Genomic DNA, 18766 nt, shown 5'->3' on the forward strand with positions numbered 1-18766 from the left:
TAGGTAAATCAAAGCACTTTATCAGAAAACTCCTTTGCTCTCTTTAGAAATTTGGTAAAAGATGGTATGACCATACTTATTATTTCAGGCTAGAAACTTATGAGTCACCATCAGGAATCAGAATATGAGCCACTAAAAACACTTTAACTTGTTCTTATAGACTCTTCATTCATCCTTGAGTAATATGGAACTACTTGAAATTTACAGAACATGTCAAGTTCTCTCATACACTTCATAAAGCAAGAATTGCCTCAAACTCTAACCACAAAGGTTAAACTCTTTCCCAGGCTCTTTGAAATTGTTTTAGGTTTATAAACAGTGTTATCTTCTTGAGCTCTGAGTTACACAGAGAGAGAACATATTTTGACAAGAAGAGAAAATATGACTGTAATTCTGGGTCTGTTATAGAGAAAAACATTGTGTTTGGGATGAAAGGGAGAAGAAGGAGACATTATTCAGGAACGGACGTTGAAGAGACTTGAGAGAAAATATTCCCAAGTTATGTGAGGTAACTGAACCCAGTGGTAGTTTGGCATATCAGGAGTTAAGCATTCGTCAAGGCACGTCTTAGTTTTTATCTGAGCAAACTAGGATGGAATATTTTCAATACGTTGCCTTTCAATTTCATGTTTTTTTTTTCCATCCATCTCATCTCAATGTCTATTTCTTCCTGTAGTACAAAAAAATCAAGAGAAAGAACATATTGGAAGACAAGTATGAAGAAATCTCATAGTCATTTGGCAACTTGAGTGAACTCGAACTCTATACCGTACATGATGCTAGATGTTACAGATGCAAGGGTGAACAAAGGGCCAAATCCTCACTTCTTTGTGATAGTCTCTGATGTAAGCAACTATAAAGCATCTGCGAATCTCAAGTTCTTCAAATATCCGTGACAGCACTATGTCTGTCAAATTACCAAGCAGATTTTCATATAATTCTTCTGAATTAACTAGCCCGATGTGATGCTCCATCTAGCTTATGTACTGCTTTATCATTAATTTCCTGCAAAATGTAAAGGCACTACACATTCCAATGTTGTGTTACTACTATGCAAACTCATGTCCTTACTAAAATAGAAGACAAAAGACTGATTATTGTGACAAAAATCATACACTATACTATCAGTTATTATCCATACCTAGAACCACATATTCCCCCTTCTCATTTTTATTGTCTTCAGGTTTGTTCAGAAACAAGGGTCAGTAACAATAATTATTACTGGCCTTATTTTGGTCTTCCCTTCAAAACTGGCATTCCTAATGCAACAATTATGCATAATTACTAAGTAATGGAATACAATCTTAAAAAAAATAGACTATTGAATTCTGTGACTCAAAGAGTCTAATACAAACTATAAATATGCTTTTAATGGATGTTAAAGATTGTAATGCATTTAATTCACAGCTCAAGTTCACAGCCATATGACTGAAATTTACACACATTTCAAGCATTCTAGACATGTGTCCAACTGGTTTATTTCAACAGCATAAAGTTTGGGAGATGATTACTATCTGGTAAATTTTATGAGTTTAATAATTATATAAACTAGATAGACCTACTTTTTTGTTTATTTTTAAAGCAAATTAAACAGACAGAAACTAGTCATTTAGTAATTTGATTTTCCTTAAATGTGACAGAACATAGAAGTAAGATTAGGCACTAAGAAACAGAAGCATCACCACAACAAAATAAATAGAACTTTGTGGAAAACATCACCATTATCTTGAAGTATCTATGACTAATAGTGCCCTTGGCAGAGATAAAATTGTAGCTTTTATCCACATAACTCAGATCTCAGACTATTCACTTTAATTGTCTGAGGTAATTTTGGGCTGAATTATATAGATAAGCACCTCATTCTTCTACATCCTTTGTAAATGGATGTCTATGTTGCCATGATTCTAAAATTATTCAGAAAAAATAGCCAGACTCATCAAATTTTGGGATAAGGAAAAACAAAATAATTCAATTATTTATGCAAGTAACTGCTTAGAATCAAAGATGTTCCCTAAATTCCAATTACTTTTCTAAATACATCTACCAAAAGCAAAGGCAAATCATACAGTTGCACCCATTAAAGCCAGCACACTCTTCAGACTTGACCACATAATCTATAATGAAAACTATTCTGTCTAAGTTAAAGTTCTGAATGTTAAAAAAATAGGCTCATTTCTTTTTGTATATAATATTAAATCTATGTACAAAAACATATTGAGCACAACAACTCCAAAAGAAGTAACCCCTTTCTGACACTGGACTTTTTTATTTGTTAGTCTATGATGGCTATCTACTAGGGACATTGTTGCCCTGTTATAGGGTAACTCCATTCTAACCCCTTTTATACGTCACAGAGAACATAGCCATTCATAATTCAGTCCCTTAGTGTCTATACCAATGTGTTTTAAAATTGTAGGTAGAGGTAATTAGTTCATGACAAATATTCCAGCAATGATTGCATTTGGCATCCCATAGTAATATTACTCAGATACAACACAATGCCAGTCACTCTTTCTGTGAAGGGTTTAGAACTGGCTGCAATAGACATGGTGGCTCTGCTGTAGAAACCCAGAGGCTTGTGTTTTAGTTCTCCAAACAGAGTTTCACATAAGATTCTCTAGAGCTAAAACTTAATAACCAAACTCTGCCAAGTTAACGCGCCATGCCAGTGGTTTTTGTACCACAACCTAGACATCTTTTAAAATGTTTCATCTGTTAGCCTCATTTAAATCCCCAGACTCCCCTGTCACTTAGTAACTTAGTCAAAGCATTTTCAAGTATGAGATCATGCCTCCCAAATGCAATCTTAACCTGCATAGTACTTAACAGCAAGTGACTACATTTCCTTCTAGGTAACAGAAATTATGGGATGTAATCATTTGCACTGACATTGTAAGTGATGTCTCAGCATGCAGCAGGGAACTAGAACCATAAAAGCCTCAGTCATTTAATAGTCCATGGACTTCCACAAGCTTTTGTTCACACCTGGTAAAGCACATATGCTCAAATATATCTGTTGTCTCTTTCTTCTGATTACAACATAGTATTCTGAGGAATTTCTCAATATTCCAGATACTTTAAACTATAACAGCAAGCACTAGAGTTAGCATAGCCCTTAATGAAAACCATCAATACATACACTGAGGTTTAGGGATTAGATGAGGAAAGGAATCTATTCTCCAAATAAATGAATGAAAAATTCCATTACACACAATCAATATGTACTTGTTTCTATGAGTGGAAAATTACATCTCAAATTACTAAATCCCTCTAAATGTTCAAAAAGAACACGCTGCTCCAAAACAATTGAAATATTTCCACTGTGCAGACACACTAGATTTTCAGAAGCTGGTTGATAGTCTCAACAGAACAGTCAAAGTGAATGTGTGATTGGATTTTAAATGTAAAGCTGACTAAGCTAAGAGATCACACATAGCTTGTTAGAATAATATTTCTGTACATACCACTGATGGTCGTTAAAGGAAAGATTCCCATGAAAGCCAAGGACAATCAGTTACCACCAGTGTGGACTCATGGTCCCATCTACTAAGAGCCTGAAAAGAATGAAGACACAGAGGAAGAGTGAGTCATTTTATCTGCCTGAGCTGTGACCATCCATCTTTCCTTTGTATTTGACACTGGAGCTCATATTTCTCAGACTTCAAATTCAAACCAAGATTTACAATCTCATCCTTGCCCCCCTGCCATTCTCAGGCCCTCGGATTCTCACTCAATTGCATGAATTACTTTATGGTTTCTCCAAATTGCAGATGGCAGACTGTATTACCTCTTGGCTTCGGAATTTCACATACAGCCCCTATTAGTGCCATTTTCTTTTTTTTTTTTTCCTGGATTTTCGAGACAGGGTTTCTCCATAGCTTTTTGTTCCTGTCCTGGAACTAGCTCTTGTAGACCAGCAGGGTGGCCTTGAACTCAGAGATCAGCCTGCTTCTGCCTCCTGAGTGCTGGGATTAAAGGAGTGAGCCACCACCGCCTGGCCTATTAGTGCTATTTTCCTGTAGAACTCTAAACAACACAAAAATCGAGACTCAAATACTTTGGGCATTTTCATACAATATGCAATGAGTATTCATCCCATTCCCTCCTGGTGCTATTCTATGTTCCTTTGTTAATAATCATCTTTGGGATCTGAATATCCTGTAACATTAATGTCCCATTCTCTGACCCATTCTGGTGAATATTTCCAAGCCTAAGTCTACAACAGCTAATTGTAAGGACATGCAAAAATATGTTTAACCAGTACCTGAATTAACAGAGATTCAGAGATGGGAAACTAACTTCCCACTGACCCTTTATTCACATGTAACATGGTACATTCAACTGAACATTCACTTCCACAGATGAATATCACATCACACTGTATGATCTAACCCCCACTTTCAAATTTTCCTCATTGAGAATCCCTTTATAAAGTAGCTATCATTATTTTTCAAAAGCGGTCAAAAGCAGAACTTTATCCCCAAATGAAACCAAACCCCGAGTAGTCCATTCTTATAAAATGTATGCTAAATACCAAGACCAATGTACCAATAAAAATACCTTAGTAAGTATTAGTATTACCCTGAATCATAAAAATGTGTCCTATTCTTCAGCATACCCTCTAATCCAACCTACTCTACAAACTATCCCTACAAACATATTTCTAGTATGAAAATATATTACTGTCCTGGACAAATCTCAAGCTATTTCAGCATGAAGAGCAAGAATTTTGGCAAATATAAAAGAAAAGGTCTTCATGGTAACTTTAGTGGTTTCCTTGATGATTCTTCTCTATTTATTTTTAGTTCCAGATAAATTGAAATATGCTGTTTCCTAAATGAGCCTTGCAGGGTTTTGTATTGGCACGTGCATCATACCCTGTAACTATGACTCTGTTGGAGATGCCTAATTTACCTCCAAGTCTCATGTCCTTGATTAAGGTCTTGCTAATTCATACACGGAACTCGCTGCTCATAGCTGTGCATTGAACATCTGTCCATGTTAGATTATTTCCTACATCCTTTAATACAGAGCTGTATCTAGTAAAAGGACATGAATTATTTGCTTTTTTAAAAAAGTTGCTTGCTTGTTTTTCTATGGAGGATTGCAAACTGGCATCTTTAAAATATCAAGAAAATTATTCTAGAAATCATTCACTAAGCTAAAATATAAGAAAAATATAATTGAATGGGATCCAGTAGAATGATTCTGATCATAGAATTTGTACTGTATCTCTCTCACTGTCTTTTAAATTCCTTTGGTCTCCAATGTCTTGTGAACATTTTATGAATAACTGATTTATTTGGGGAAATGATTTAACAGTATTCTCTCTTTTAATAAACTCTTTTATTTAAATTTCTACATTTTCAATAAATATCTTTATTAAATATCTGTCTTTAAATGCCAGCAGAGGTACTATAGAGTAACATAATACAATATCTTTTATAAATTTTCTACCACAGTAGTACTTCAATAAAAATGTGCTTTTTCTTTCATATGAATATTTTATTTAATTTAATAAAGTATAAAGAAATGATAAACAATTTGAAAATATGTTGTTTATTGATTTCTTAAACTGATGATATATACCAAAATGTATAAATTTATTTGTAAATTGCTTATATGATTTATTTATCTATATTATTCATACATGCAATCCCAATTGAAGCGAATATAAATTACCTTGTGAAACTATGAAAGTGTAAAACATTTAGACTATTAGGATTGCTTCTAACATCTTTTTTTCCTTCCAGGTTTGGTCAGTTACTAGGATTTTCTAGATTTGGAGAGATAACAACAAATGAATCAGAGACCTTTGCTTCCATATCTTATGATACAAGAACAGATATGGACAGAAATTACATATCTTTTATCTATATAAAAGATAAAGTTGGTATAAGAGTAATAAAAACAGGTCAGGTTAAGAGGTAAAACCTGACAAAACATAAGGTGCAATTTTAACTAAAAAACCTCTTTCTACTAGAATGAATTTGACACAAAGAAGAGAAGGGTGCAGGTGATAGACCAGCTAGAATAAAGGTAACACAAAAGCTAAATGTGGTCATCAGTTATGAGAGGAATCTGCAACATAGACTTTGCAGTACTGTGGCCTCAGCATGAGGGACTTCCCTGGACACTGGATACATACTATCACCATACATGATGGATTAGAACTGCTGTGGAATTTTATTCTCTCAAAGGTCAGCTGAAGTGCCATATGCTTGTTTCTAGATTTCCTCTGTTGAAATCAAGCTCCACTGGCCAACAGTTGTAGCGAGCTCACCTATGTTCTGTTCTCCTTACTGTTGCCTTCTGCTACTTTTTTTCCCTTTCTGAGCTGCACATAAAGTGCCTTTAGGTCATCTTCCAGATAATTTCTTAAATTTGAACTCTTATCCCATAGTGTGTTTATGAAATGACCTAAACTACTACGGCTGTTGGGAGCAGTGAGACCCCAGATCCTGAATTTCTTGTAATCCCCAGATCTGAGTGCCTACAGATGCTCTGAGCAAGAGACCTTCAGGAGTTCCTGATGGCAGGAGAGTGGTTTCTGGTGGGTTTGGCTGGGGCGTGGCTATCTCTATATATCTGCCCCTGAACACAATAAAGGGGGAATTCTTGGGGAATTCAAGGATGACCCGTGTCGCTGTCTCTCTGTCTGTGTGTGTCTGTGTATTTTAAACTCCAGCCCCCTTGCCCAAAGCTCAAGAACTGGGTGCCAGCACACAGAGCGCAGACACGGAGGCACGGTGCACTGCAAAATATGGCAATCAATCAAATGTAGAGAATATTTAAAGCTATACATTGGATAATATAAGGGAGTACACAAATGTTGGTAGAAAGGAGATGTAAGGAATGAGGTCTGAATGATTACTGAGAAGAGAGGATGAAGAGAACCAGGAACGAAGTACAAAGTGACACATTTGGGAAAAATAAGATGATGTTATAAATCAAGTAAAGACAATATGATAAGAAAAAAAATAAGTAGATAAAACCGATAATAATTATGGTAAGAAAAAATAACTGACTCAGAAAAACAAAAATCACATTTTCTCTAATACAATTTAACAGCACTTTAATTAAAATTATATGTGCTAGAAAAAAAAGAAATAAGGAAGTTATATGTTCTGGCAAGGGATTAAGTCAAACCCTGAAAAAGTTATATAGATAGAATAAGTGAGCCAGAGAACATAAAGTAAGGATTTACATAAAAAGATTGGAGATTGGAAGAAATATCAAAATCTTAAAATCTACGACGGAAAAAAATAGTGAGATAAAGAAAATAGTTAATTGAGTCAAATATTGATACATGGAGGATAGCAGTAAAAGCCAATGGCCCTAGTATAGAAATGACTGTTTACCCTAACAAAACAACAACAAAATAGGTTTTCATATCATGGGCCAGAAATCAGAGAAAATATGAAATGACCAAGTAGACACATTGGATACAGCAGCTCCTTCAAGAAGTTGTATTTGTAAAGACTAGTAACTAGAGAAAATCTGTATTTTAAGTCAGGGTTGTTTTCATCACTAAATCCTACCCCTAGCCAAGAAGTATTCTGACCACGTCGTACCAGCTGTGACAGAGAAAAGCATTTTTTTCCAATAAAGTGTCACTGGGTGTCTGCGCCACCTCAGTGAAGGCTTCATACTCGAGTAGGTAAACCCATGTTCTAGTGTGTGATTTCTTTTGTTATAGAAGAACCTGAAGTTGGGGATTAGGAAGTTGGGAAAATCTACGAGGACTTGGAGGAGAGGAAAGAAGGTAATCAAAATATAGTATAAAAACTTAGAGAGAAGCATGTTAATATTCTTGTGTGTAAATTTTTTTTAGGGATAAATTAATCCGGAAGGTGGTGGTTATTAACTCTGTAGTTCTGCTTTTCACTGTTCATTCATTTTATTTAATATACACATAGTTTAACATTTCTGTAGGTATACAGATAATTATGGAAGTTGAATATATAACCCAGTGTAAACAATAACTTTTCAGGTTACTTAACTTTAATGTAGGTCCATAGAATTCGAGTCTTGATACAAAAAATAGTTTTTATTAAAAGAGTGAAATGGGCTGGGTGACGGCTCAAAGGGTAAGCTAAGGCAGTCGTGTACCTTCTAATGGGCATAAATCACATCACACTGTACAGTCACTGACTACTAACTATTAACAGCTGCTCCTTCTGCCAGAAGAGAAAACATCACCAAGGATAAGATACAAAAGGTGCAGAATTTCTGCCAACATCCACATTACTCATGGCATCAAAATACTGTCATATCAGTGGAAATAATTACTATGACAGCATGAGGCATTTTTCAGAAGCTAAGGAAAATGGGAATTTGTTCTATGCGTGTATTTCTTATTTTTTCAATGTAGTCCCGTACACTTATTTTTCATGGCTAACAATCTAAGAGTACCAGAATATGCCTCAAGGAATGTTCATATAGTGTTACTGACTATTAAATTTTCATGTTGAAATACATGCAATATACTCAGTTTTTTTTTAAAAAAAGATTTATTTATTTGTTATATATACACAGCATGTCTTCCTGTATACCAGAAGTGGGCATCAGATCTTATTACAGATGGTTGTGAGCCACCAAGTAGTTGCTGGAAATTGAACTCAGGACCTCTGGAAAAGCAGTCAATGCTCTTAACCTTTGAACCATCTCTCCAGCCCAATATACTCAAAGTTTAAGCTCAACAACAGGATTCTCAATCACCAAGGAATGGATAATAGGTGGAAATTATAAATTAAAAAATTATAATACATTTTCACTTACTCTCACTAAAGTTATCCTGATTATCTCACTCAACACTGAGTTTTTTGCTGCATCTGAAAAGCATTGATTTATTTATCAATAAATATGTTAAATAAATTATAATAGTATAAGTAATTCTAGGATATTGCTATAAATAATTATGTGCATCAGCCATATTCTAGTTAAATTATTTGCAATAATTTTGAGCATCTGGCTAGTTAGAGATCTCAGCCATATCTTATTTCCAAGTCTGAAGAGAAAAGGTAAAAACATCAAGTCAATATGATTCCATAGAACTTTCTCTAATACTAAAATAGAATTTCCACTGTGTAGGTGAACAGTGGGAATGTCCAGTTCTATGACTATCCCATAGCCGTGGAGTCATTGCTTGTATTGAAACTGAGATACCTTCAATCATCAGTTGGATAATCTTGTTTAAGTTAAATCATCATCGTTTCTCTTTTCTCATCTACAGAATGGTACACATTATAAGAACCATCTCTATAGAAATGGTTGGCTTCTCTTATCAGTTCTTTCCTATCTGAAAGAAGTAGTACTAACTGTAGGAACATTTCTGCATCAAACACCATCAATCTCTTTCTTATGTGTATTCCATCAGTAAATTTCACCGAATGAGACACAGTAGAAGTGACTCATGACATTATCAAGAAGCACAATCTTACGACGAGAACAATACCACAACCAACATTTTCCCTGCTTTCATCTCTGGAATGAAGGCTTCACGGGTTGGACTAGCCATCTTGTTCCATGAAGTATGCTTGGAAATAAAAATCCTATCCTCTGAAGTGAAGAGGAATATAGAACCTGGGTCCTGATACCTTGAGCTGTAATTCCAACTTAAGAAGGAAAAGCCTGATGGCTTAAAACACAAAAAGGTTCATTTTCTGTTCATGTTCCCTTACATTATTGCAATGCAGGAGAGCATGCTCCCCATTGGCAGAGATCATGAGCCATATGGGACAAGAGCCAGCACAGTCTTTACTATATTACAGCTCAATTATTATCAGAGATAAACATTTTAAAACAAGAAAAGACATAAGTTCATATAAGCTTCTTTTCAGAACTGTCACATTATTTCAACATGTTTAACTAGTTAAAGCAAATCTTATAGTCATGCATGACATCAAGGGTATAAGAAATATAACCCCATTATTTACCTCAAAAATAACAAGGAAGAAGAGCAAGCACTATTGATGAACACCACTTTCTGCCATGAGATACTTAAGAGTACAGAGTACTTGATGCTAAGCCTTCAGTTAGAGTTAGTAACAAGGATTAAAGAGATGAGAAGCACCTGATGTTTAGATTGGCACCAGACAAGAACCGATGGGAAAGTATCACCCTTTTAATCCATTAGAGCACTAAGTTCCTCAGAGAATGCCTAGTGACTCGCAGTTACCTCTCCTGCTGCATGTATATGATGTGTCTGAAATCAAAAAATCATTGTCTAAAAATTAAATGTGAGAAATGTAGACTCCAGAAGCAATGCTTGGCAGTGTGAGCGCTGGCAAGGATGTGGAGTGTAAGGAAGCCCTCCTGCCGGCGTTGTCATCACGTCTCAGTGGCTGTGGCTTAGGAGCCTGTTTGAGAAGAACATGATGAAGTTCTTTCTTTGCCAGCTCGGAACCTCAAAGAACTTCTCAATCCACTTACCAATAAATATTCCTTTCTCATTTCACTTTCTCGAATTTTCACGTAGACCAGCAAGTTAACCACTGAAAAATGACCTCACAGCCTCTGCAGACACATAGATATTTTCCTATTAAATCCTAAAATCATGAGGGAAATTGTAAATGCACACACTTTGAAAAAATGCTTGAGGCCCAAAATTTAAAGCCGTGCTGCAGTTTATGCTTCTAGTAGCCTAAACTGACAAGAGGAGAGTTTTAACAAGCAAGGATATCTTGTTTTCTTTGATTTAGTTCTGGTAGCAACGTTATTTTTTTCTGTTCTTAATTTTTTAATTATCTTTACTTTAGCAACAATGAAAAATGGTGAGTCTCTTCCTAACAGACTAAAGTACAATAATCCATTTTCTTTCAAAGAAATAATTTAATCTACCCACATCTTATTGTGCACATCACACTACATACAATACCCAAAGCTTAGTTTTCCTGCTTATTCTAAGCATTTCCATTACAACCATATTTAGAAATATTTCACCAAACTGCAACAGAATTTCCTACTTTAATTCTAAAAATTATAAAGAAATCTGAACATAATTCATATTTATTTGAATTCTGAAATAGAATAACAAAACAATATAGGCCAATTTTCCAGTCCCTTTATTTTGGTGGCCTAAGACATGTTGATAGCAGAATATGTTCAGTACCGGAGACAAGATAGCTTCTCTGTCTACCATCAAATATAGCAGCTGTTCTTACTCAACAGTTTTAGTAGCAAGATTGGGCCATGTAGCATCTCACAGTACATTCTTTGTGTGAAAGCGTACATCCTAGAGGCTCTTACCTCAGAAATGCATCAGGGAAAATGGTAGAAAACTGAGTCACTTCCCCAAAGAAGACATTTCTAAACCTGTCTGTCTCACAGACTTTTTAAGTTGCAAAGCTGGTTTGGCTCACACTGTACATGATCCAAGGTGAAAAGGAAGAAAGTTCTAGAGGCGGTGGTTATTGTAGAGGCCCATGATGGGTACAGCTTTGTGGGCTATGTAGAAACATGGTCTGAACATTCAAGGCCATAATTTGATGAGCAGGTCATAGAAGCATAAAAAACTTCTATGAGAAATGAAACCTAATACGGTAATAAATTCCATAATGACATGGGAAAAATTATTTTCAAATGCAGTTTTTTTTTTAAATTCACATAATCTAATTCTATAAAATTGAAAAAAAATAGTCCAATTGACTAAACCTTGAAAAGATTCAAGGGCAAAAATCTAAATGAAATATCAAGAAAAACATGAAAAGTCTATAGAATCATGAACAAATGGAATTTCTTCAGGACAACTCATTCAGGATTGATACAAGTCAATACATTTCATTTTTAGCAGATATCAGTGCCTCATTCATACTCCATGGATAGCTTCAACACTTTCCTGACATTTACTCCAAGGAATCAACTTGTGAGTTTGCTTGGCACACAGACTTTGTGCAGTGTCTCTGAATAAAGTCTTCTTTGCCAGCTTAACTTTTCCTTCATAAGTGTTTACTGAGTTTGTGGACTACCTGCATACCAGCACCATGTGCATGCTGAAGGAGCAGTCCCATTCGACTTCTAGCCGAGTGTTCTAAAAAGGAAAATACGATTATCTGCACTTAACCTTTTCCTGTGACAGATGTCATGCATATAATAATGTAATAATAATAATAATAAATTCATTAGAGAGTTCCTTCATCTCCTGTACTCTACAGTTGAGGAAGCTATGATTTCGGGAGAGTAAATGAGTTGCCTAGTGTCACAGATCTAGCATACACCACAGCGGAAATAAACACAAATCTGTCTTCAGAATGAATGTTTGTTCCACTTGAACACGGGATCTCCTTAAAATTATAGATTCACTAATTTAAGAAAGTTAGCAAAAAAAGCATTACTTTTTAGAAAATTATACAAGCTCATAAAATAGTTGCATGTATTTAATGTGATTTACTTCTGAGGCCATTAAAAGTTTCATAGGTAGAATTTTAGTAACTGACCAGTACTGTGAATTTGAAAATTCAAATAAATTTAAATTCCTGGCCTTATAACCTGTGAGAACTCATCTATTCACTTCATAAATACTTTATATATTTCAAAAAGAAATAAAGTTGAACGATTTACCTAAGTCTATTTTTAAAATGTCCCTCTGTTATTAAATAATAGATATTTATAAAAATATTCATGACATTCAATATAGAGTCATTTGTGTCAAGGAAGGAAATATACTGAGGTGCATACTTATTCTTGCACCTCTCAGCTTTCAGAGACAGTCCTACCTAATGAAAAATTGTGCATGGTTATGGGACATTTTAATGCTTCTGCCTTGCTGCATAAATGCATTGGTGTTTGTGAGAAAACCTTCTGAGGAAGTTCTAAAACCACTTTGACACTGTAGCTGCCTTATTCCCCAGTAATAGATGAAATGGTGTGGTTACCTCATCCCTGGACCTTATTTCATTGGTCTCTTCGGAAACAAGATTTCACTTCTTGGAGGAATATTAGAGATATGAAGTTGGTGAGCATGAAAATGATTTTATTCAAAGTCATTGCTTCTCTTAGACCCTTCTCTGTTAATGGCTAAAGCTCCCCACAAGAGCAACTAGAAATAACCTCCCTGATGACTCACCAGCTGGTTTCCTCAGCACAGATGATCCTTATCAAGGAGAAGCACCTTTCATGCAGCCATGCTTCCCTACATAAAGTGCTTGTGGCTCGGCAATAAGATACCATTGAAAGACTATGATGTTAACTCCAGAAGAGTCAATGAGATTGATAGAAGCCGCACCCATAAGTGGCCTGCTTCTCAGCTCCCAACTCTGAAAGAACTGCCTTTCTCATGTTCTTAGGAAGAATACTCTTCAACACTCTTTGGTGAGCAAACATGAACCCCAGGATTTCTTTCCAGAGAACCAAACTTATGACATCACTTGAACTTTGAACGTTCCAACTTTGAATGCTCTGAAGCTCAAATGTTCTGCTGCCTCATTTTAGATTCACAATGAAACTGCTTTTCAGTTTAGCAATAATACATTTATATTGTGGGCTTCTCTTTGTTTTAAGAATGTACTTTTAATGTATGTACTTTTAATGTGTTGTGTGTGTGTGTGTGTGAGAGAGAGAGAGAGACAGAGAGACAGACAGAGACAGACAGAGACAGAGTTGTGAAGATAACTCTGGAGGTCAGAACAGAGCATCAGATGTGCCTGAAACTAGATTTCAATAGTATGTAAGCTGCATGATATGGGTTCTGGGAACCTAAGCAAGCTCTTCTGAAAGAGCAATATGTACTCTAAACTGCTGAGTCATCTCTCCAGCCCCAGGCATTTCTTTCTTAATTTGAGTTCGTCCTAGGTTTTGTCTCCATTTTTAATTTCCTAAGAATTTTGATGTATTTTCTTACTTTGCCTATTTTAGGAGACAAAATGGGAAGTAGAAGAAGAGGGGTCATTTAGGTCCATTTTAGAGCATTTGTCTTAGTATCTGATGCTCAATATTTCAACTGCTATACCCCAAACTGTAAAATCAATTTCTCTTTATGAATATAAGTCAAATTCTTAATGTCAGAACCAGAAAAGTAATAAAAAGAAAGGACTGTGAGTTTGGGAGCAACAAATCTAGGTTTTTGTGGCAGGAGCTCATGGAGTCTTTAAGAGAATCAGAGATGGTCCTTAATGTTCCAAAGGCAATACAGAAACCTGGAAGGAAAAAGTATGCTGTTTAAGATATACTTAGAGCCTTCTCCAAACATAGTTATATGAATAAAACATTGCTCAAAACTCTGAGAAGTCAGATGTAGCTGATAACCATCACCCTAGAGACCAGTAAACCACCAACATACATCTACTTTATCACTGACCAGCTTTATTTTTTAATAACAACATTGTTAAATAGCAAAGTATATATTTTACACAAAATCTTAAAGATATTAACTAAAAAAACATTGATGAAGAATCTTTTCTTAATTAAATTGATTTTACTCATGAAACAAATAAAAAATTAGTTTGAAAATTTTCATGAGCAGCAAATCCTAGAAGAGAGAAAGCTTGTATGAACCATTTATGACCATGACTAAAACTTGGGATCACACTCCCTTCTAAGGATAAATGGTTCAGCAAATTATTGGTGCAGCCACAATCAGTCACATTTGTAAAAAGTCTATGTTCCTTATGTAAAGAGCTATGAAAATTTGGAATATGACATTAAGGAAAAATCATCGTCCAGAAACTGATGTGTTTAATAAAAGGTAAATTTTCTTAGGTTCTGAATGATCAGTGCAGTTCAATATGATTGTTTTGAACCCATTATAGTTAAGCACAAACTCAGCAATCAGTTGTTCACGGAGTTTCTCTGTCCCTGTTTCAGCTGCTGCTTCTCTTTTCCTCACTGGCTTCCTGTATTCAAACCCAGTACTCCCGGAGTCAGCTGCTGTGACGCTGTCTGTCCTATAGTTCCTGCCTGCATCTGTCAGCTGACACCAGGCAGAATTCAAGATGAGCCTGCCTGGCTGTCAGCTCCAAGGTCTGTGTCTTCCTTTTCAGCTCCTTGTTCTACAACCTCCCAGTTACATCCTGTCTGGCTCCCTGCAGCTGTTTCTCTAGAAATGCCTTTTGCTTCAGGAACAGGAAATGTGCACCGGGCCCTTGGCAGCTGTCTCAGCTTGGATTTTCTTTCTCCTTATGTAATGCTTGTAATTTAATCTCCTGCTCCTCTCTGCTAAGGAAATATGCCTCACTACCTGCTACTGTAGATGTGAGTCAGAACGAGCTTCCCGTTAACAAGCACTGTGTGTGAGGGGCTGCAGGCTGGGTGGCATATCTGTCGTGTCCCCTTTATCCTGTTTCCCAACATTCTCATGAATACGGCTTCCACAGTTCTCTGTGGTTCTTTCTATACTTGTTTTTCCAAAAAGAGTTTTTTTTTTTTTTTCAACGTGTAACTTTTCTTCCCGTAGCTGCCTGGAATCTTACAGCTCCTCTTCTTGCTGGATTTGAGCTTACTTCATATGCTCACACAGCTTTGCCAGTTCTATCACTGATTTTCCTTTTACTTTGTTCTACAACTTTGTTAGCAGATTTGGTCCATTTATAACACTAAGATAAAGTGCCAAGTAGTACCTAATGCATGTGCTCCTGTACTAAGGGTGAAGGCAGGAGAATCACAAGTTTAAGGTCAACCTCAATTACATATGCCTGAAGCTAGCTTTAGCTATAGGAGAACCTATCTCAAAAATCAAAACAACATCAAAAATAAAAGACCAGTGACTCAGCAAACCTTCAGAAAAACAAATTTCTTTATCAATTCTTGGGAAAAATTCTCAATTAATTAAAAAATTAGCCAGGTAATTTTCAATTATTGATATATAATATTTTTGCATATTTGTTATATCTAGACACTATACTAGAGGTGGGTAGTGATCAAGTGTTGTGGGACAATGATCTGTACCCTGTTACTTGTATTTTAATAAAATGCTGATTTCCCAGTAGCCAGGCAGAAGTATAGGCAGGTGACCAGGCAGGAAATAGAGGTGGGGCTACCAGGTAAGAAACAGAGGCAGGGCAATAAGAACAGAAGAATTCTGGGAAGAGGAAATGGTCAGTCGGTAGCCGCAACCCAGATGCAGAGAAGGCAAGATGAGAATGCCTCACTGAAAAAGATACCAAGACACGTGGCTAACACAGACAAGAATTATGGGCCAATATAAGTTACAGGAGTTAATAAGAAACCTGAGCTAATAGACCAACCATTTTATGATTAATGTAGACCTCTGTGTGCTTCATTGGGACTGACCGGCTGCAGGATGAGGCAGGACAGAAACCTCGGTCAACAATCAAGTGTTCAGTATATAGTATATAGTATGTGATTACCACATGACCTCCTGATGTCATCTCAATTTTAAACAAGAGAAAACTGAAACCACAAGTTAGACTGTTAGAGTAACTTGCTTATGACACAACCTTTGGGGAATATGCCATCAACGCCAGTTCCTTCCTTCAAAAAGCTTCAGACCCCAGAGTGAATCAATTCAGACTGACTTCTGCAAATGTCTGTCCCTGCTTGGTACAACTAATCATAATATTCTGAAATTTTCTTGTTAATAAAATTATCAACTTTTAGAAAGCAAGAGCTCTAGAACTGAATGCAATACAACTCAAGTTTCTGCAAAGAGCTGCTAAGAATTTATTTCTACATTTGTTACGTCCTAACTACAGGGGATACAATATAAATGAAGTTAACAAGGTGCTTGCTGTTTCAGACTTAACATTTAATGGACAGAGAGGAGAAAGTCCTCAATACATATATGCAAAATGAATAAAAGTAATTAATAGTAAGAGGGCCTACTCGAGATGAATGATTCCCTGACTTTTCTCCTGGGTGTATCCAATGCCTGGCCCACATAGCATACAAGCAGGAAGTATTCAATTGGCTCTTAGCTTCAGCTGATTCAGCACTACACCACAGAAACCGTGTGATAGAAAAGTATCTCTTGTAGACTGTTTGTTTACATTGTAAAGATGTGTCTCTGCCTAAGGCACCTTTTGAATGGTTTAATAAAGAGCTAAGTGGCCTAAAACTGGGCAGAAGAAAATATGGACTTCTGGGCAGAAAGAGAGAGGAGAAAATTAGGCATGCTATGTTGCCAGCAAACTAGAAGCAAGTTGGATGTACCATAATAAAAAGAAGGTAACCAAGACATATGACAGAATGTAGATTTTAAAACAAAACATGGATTAATTAAGTTATAAGAACTAGTTGGGAAAAAATCGCAAGCTAAACCCAAGCTTTCATAATAAACAAAAAGTCTCTGTCTCGTTATTTGTGAGCTGGTGGTCCCAACAGGAAATCTGTTACAAGTACCCACACCATGAAGAGAAAGAACTAGCTGGATTTCTCCTTTTCTTCTTTGTGTGCCATCTAGGGTCCAGATTATGGAGCAGTGTATACCCCATTTAAGATGGAAAATACCCAGAGAATCTGGATACTGTATATTATTGTATAGTCTTTGAAATGTTTGACTGCTGAGGAAGAAGCAACAGCTGCTAAAAGACCTTTGATTATAAATTATATTGGATTAATCCAATTTGTATATTTTGAAGATGCTTTGAATTCAAAATTTAAGTCAAAAGATATGTTACTTTGAAGTAGAAGTTTTGCTTTTGTTTCCACAGAAATTGAGAGGCTAAGATTTATTCTGGGTTAAGAAAAATAAGGTTTGGTAACAAAAGACCCCCCCCAAAATCTCCAATGGGAACAGGTAACCCAGAGGATCCAATGTTTCAAAGTTCAGTAGTTGCAGTTTTCTCTGAGTTCTAAATTCAAAACAGCTTCAAGACTGCTGGCTGAAATGATCCAGCCTCACAAAATACTCCAGTAAGGACTTGATCAAAATGCTAAATTTTCTTTGTGTCCCCATAAGATTATCAGCACCCCAATCAGCAGGGAGTAGCCTAAAATCTATGCCTACATTCCGAAAAAATGGATTATGGATTTTGTTTGTGTTTAATATGTTGGTTATAAGTTGTTATGGATAAAGGTCAGGAAAACAGCTAAAAAAGAGGAAATTAGATTTAAGTTTCTTGTTTTGAAAAACAAAAACACCCAGGCAGTGGTTGCACATGCTTGTAAACCCAGCACTCAGGAAGCAGAAACAGGCAGATCTCTGTGAGTTCAAAGTCATCCTAGACTACAGAGTGAGTTCCAGGACAGGCTTCATTACTGAGAAACCCTGTCTCAGAAAATCAAAAGAGAGAGGGAGGAGGAGGAAGGGGAGAGAGAGAGAGAGAGAGAGAGAGAGAGAGAGAGAGAGAAGGGGGTATAGATATGATAAGATATAAAGGTATATTATTGACAAACGTTGAAAGAATGTTACTCAACTTTATATGGAAAAGCAAAACATCCAGGTAGCCAAAAGAAAAAAAGAAAGATAGACAGACAGAAAGACAGACAGACAGAGAAAAAGAATTAATGAAATTTTGAAATTGAAATTGGGAGGGAAAGTATGGGAGCGTGAGGACTGGTTATGGAAGTAGTTGAGGGTAAATATATTCAAATTACACTGTGTGAAATTCTCAACAAATTAATAAAATACTGTTAAAAAACACAAACAATAATCCAAACACAATGAAAGAAAACATAGCTCAATTACTTAAATGGTTTCAGTGCCAAAAACTCCGGGCTCTGAGTTCTAATGCTCACTCCATTACTCACAGTTTTTTATTGTGTGTTACATTGCTCATTTATAGGTGTGCATACTGTTCTTTGCTGAGCCTTTCCTCAGGTTTGGAAGCATGTCTTTCAAGTCATTACAGTAGTCAACATATGGTAGACC

The 18766-nt window shown here is 36.0% G+C and overlaps 1 long non-coding RNA gene across 2 annotated transcripts in view; it reads right to left on the reverse strand.

Moving 5' to 3' along the window:
- Positions 1-466: 466 nt before the first annotated feature.
- Positions 467-18766, reverse strand: part of LOC126486483 (uncharacterized) — a 222069-nt gene continuing 203769 nt past the window's right edge. For both annotated transcript variants that reach the window (XR_007588138.1, XR_007588137.1), the window contains exons 2-3: positions 3465-3554; positions 467-670 (exon numbers count right to left, since the gene is read on the reverse strand). This is a non-coding gene — a long non-coding RNA (uncharacterized lncRNA). The remainder of the gene's footprint in view (positions 671-3464; positions 3555-18766) is intronic.

The sequence above is a fragment of the Alexandromys fortis genome, unplaced genomic scaffold, assembly GCF_014885135.2.
Source record: "Alexandromys fortis isolate MF-2015 unplaced genomic scaffold, M_Fortis_MF-2015_v1.1 scaffold_18, whole genome shotgun sequence".
In the NCBI taxonomy this organism is placed as follows: Eukaryota; Metazoa; Chordata; class Mammalia; order Rodentia; family Cricetidae; genus Alexandromys; species Alexandromys fortis.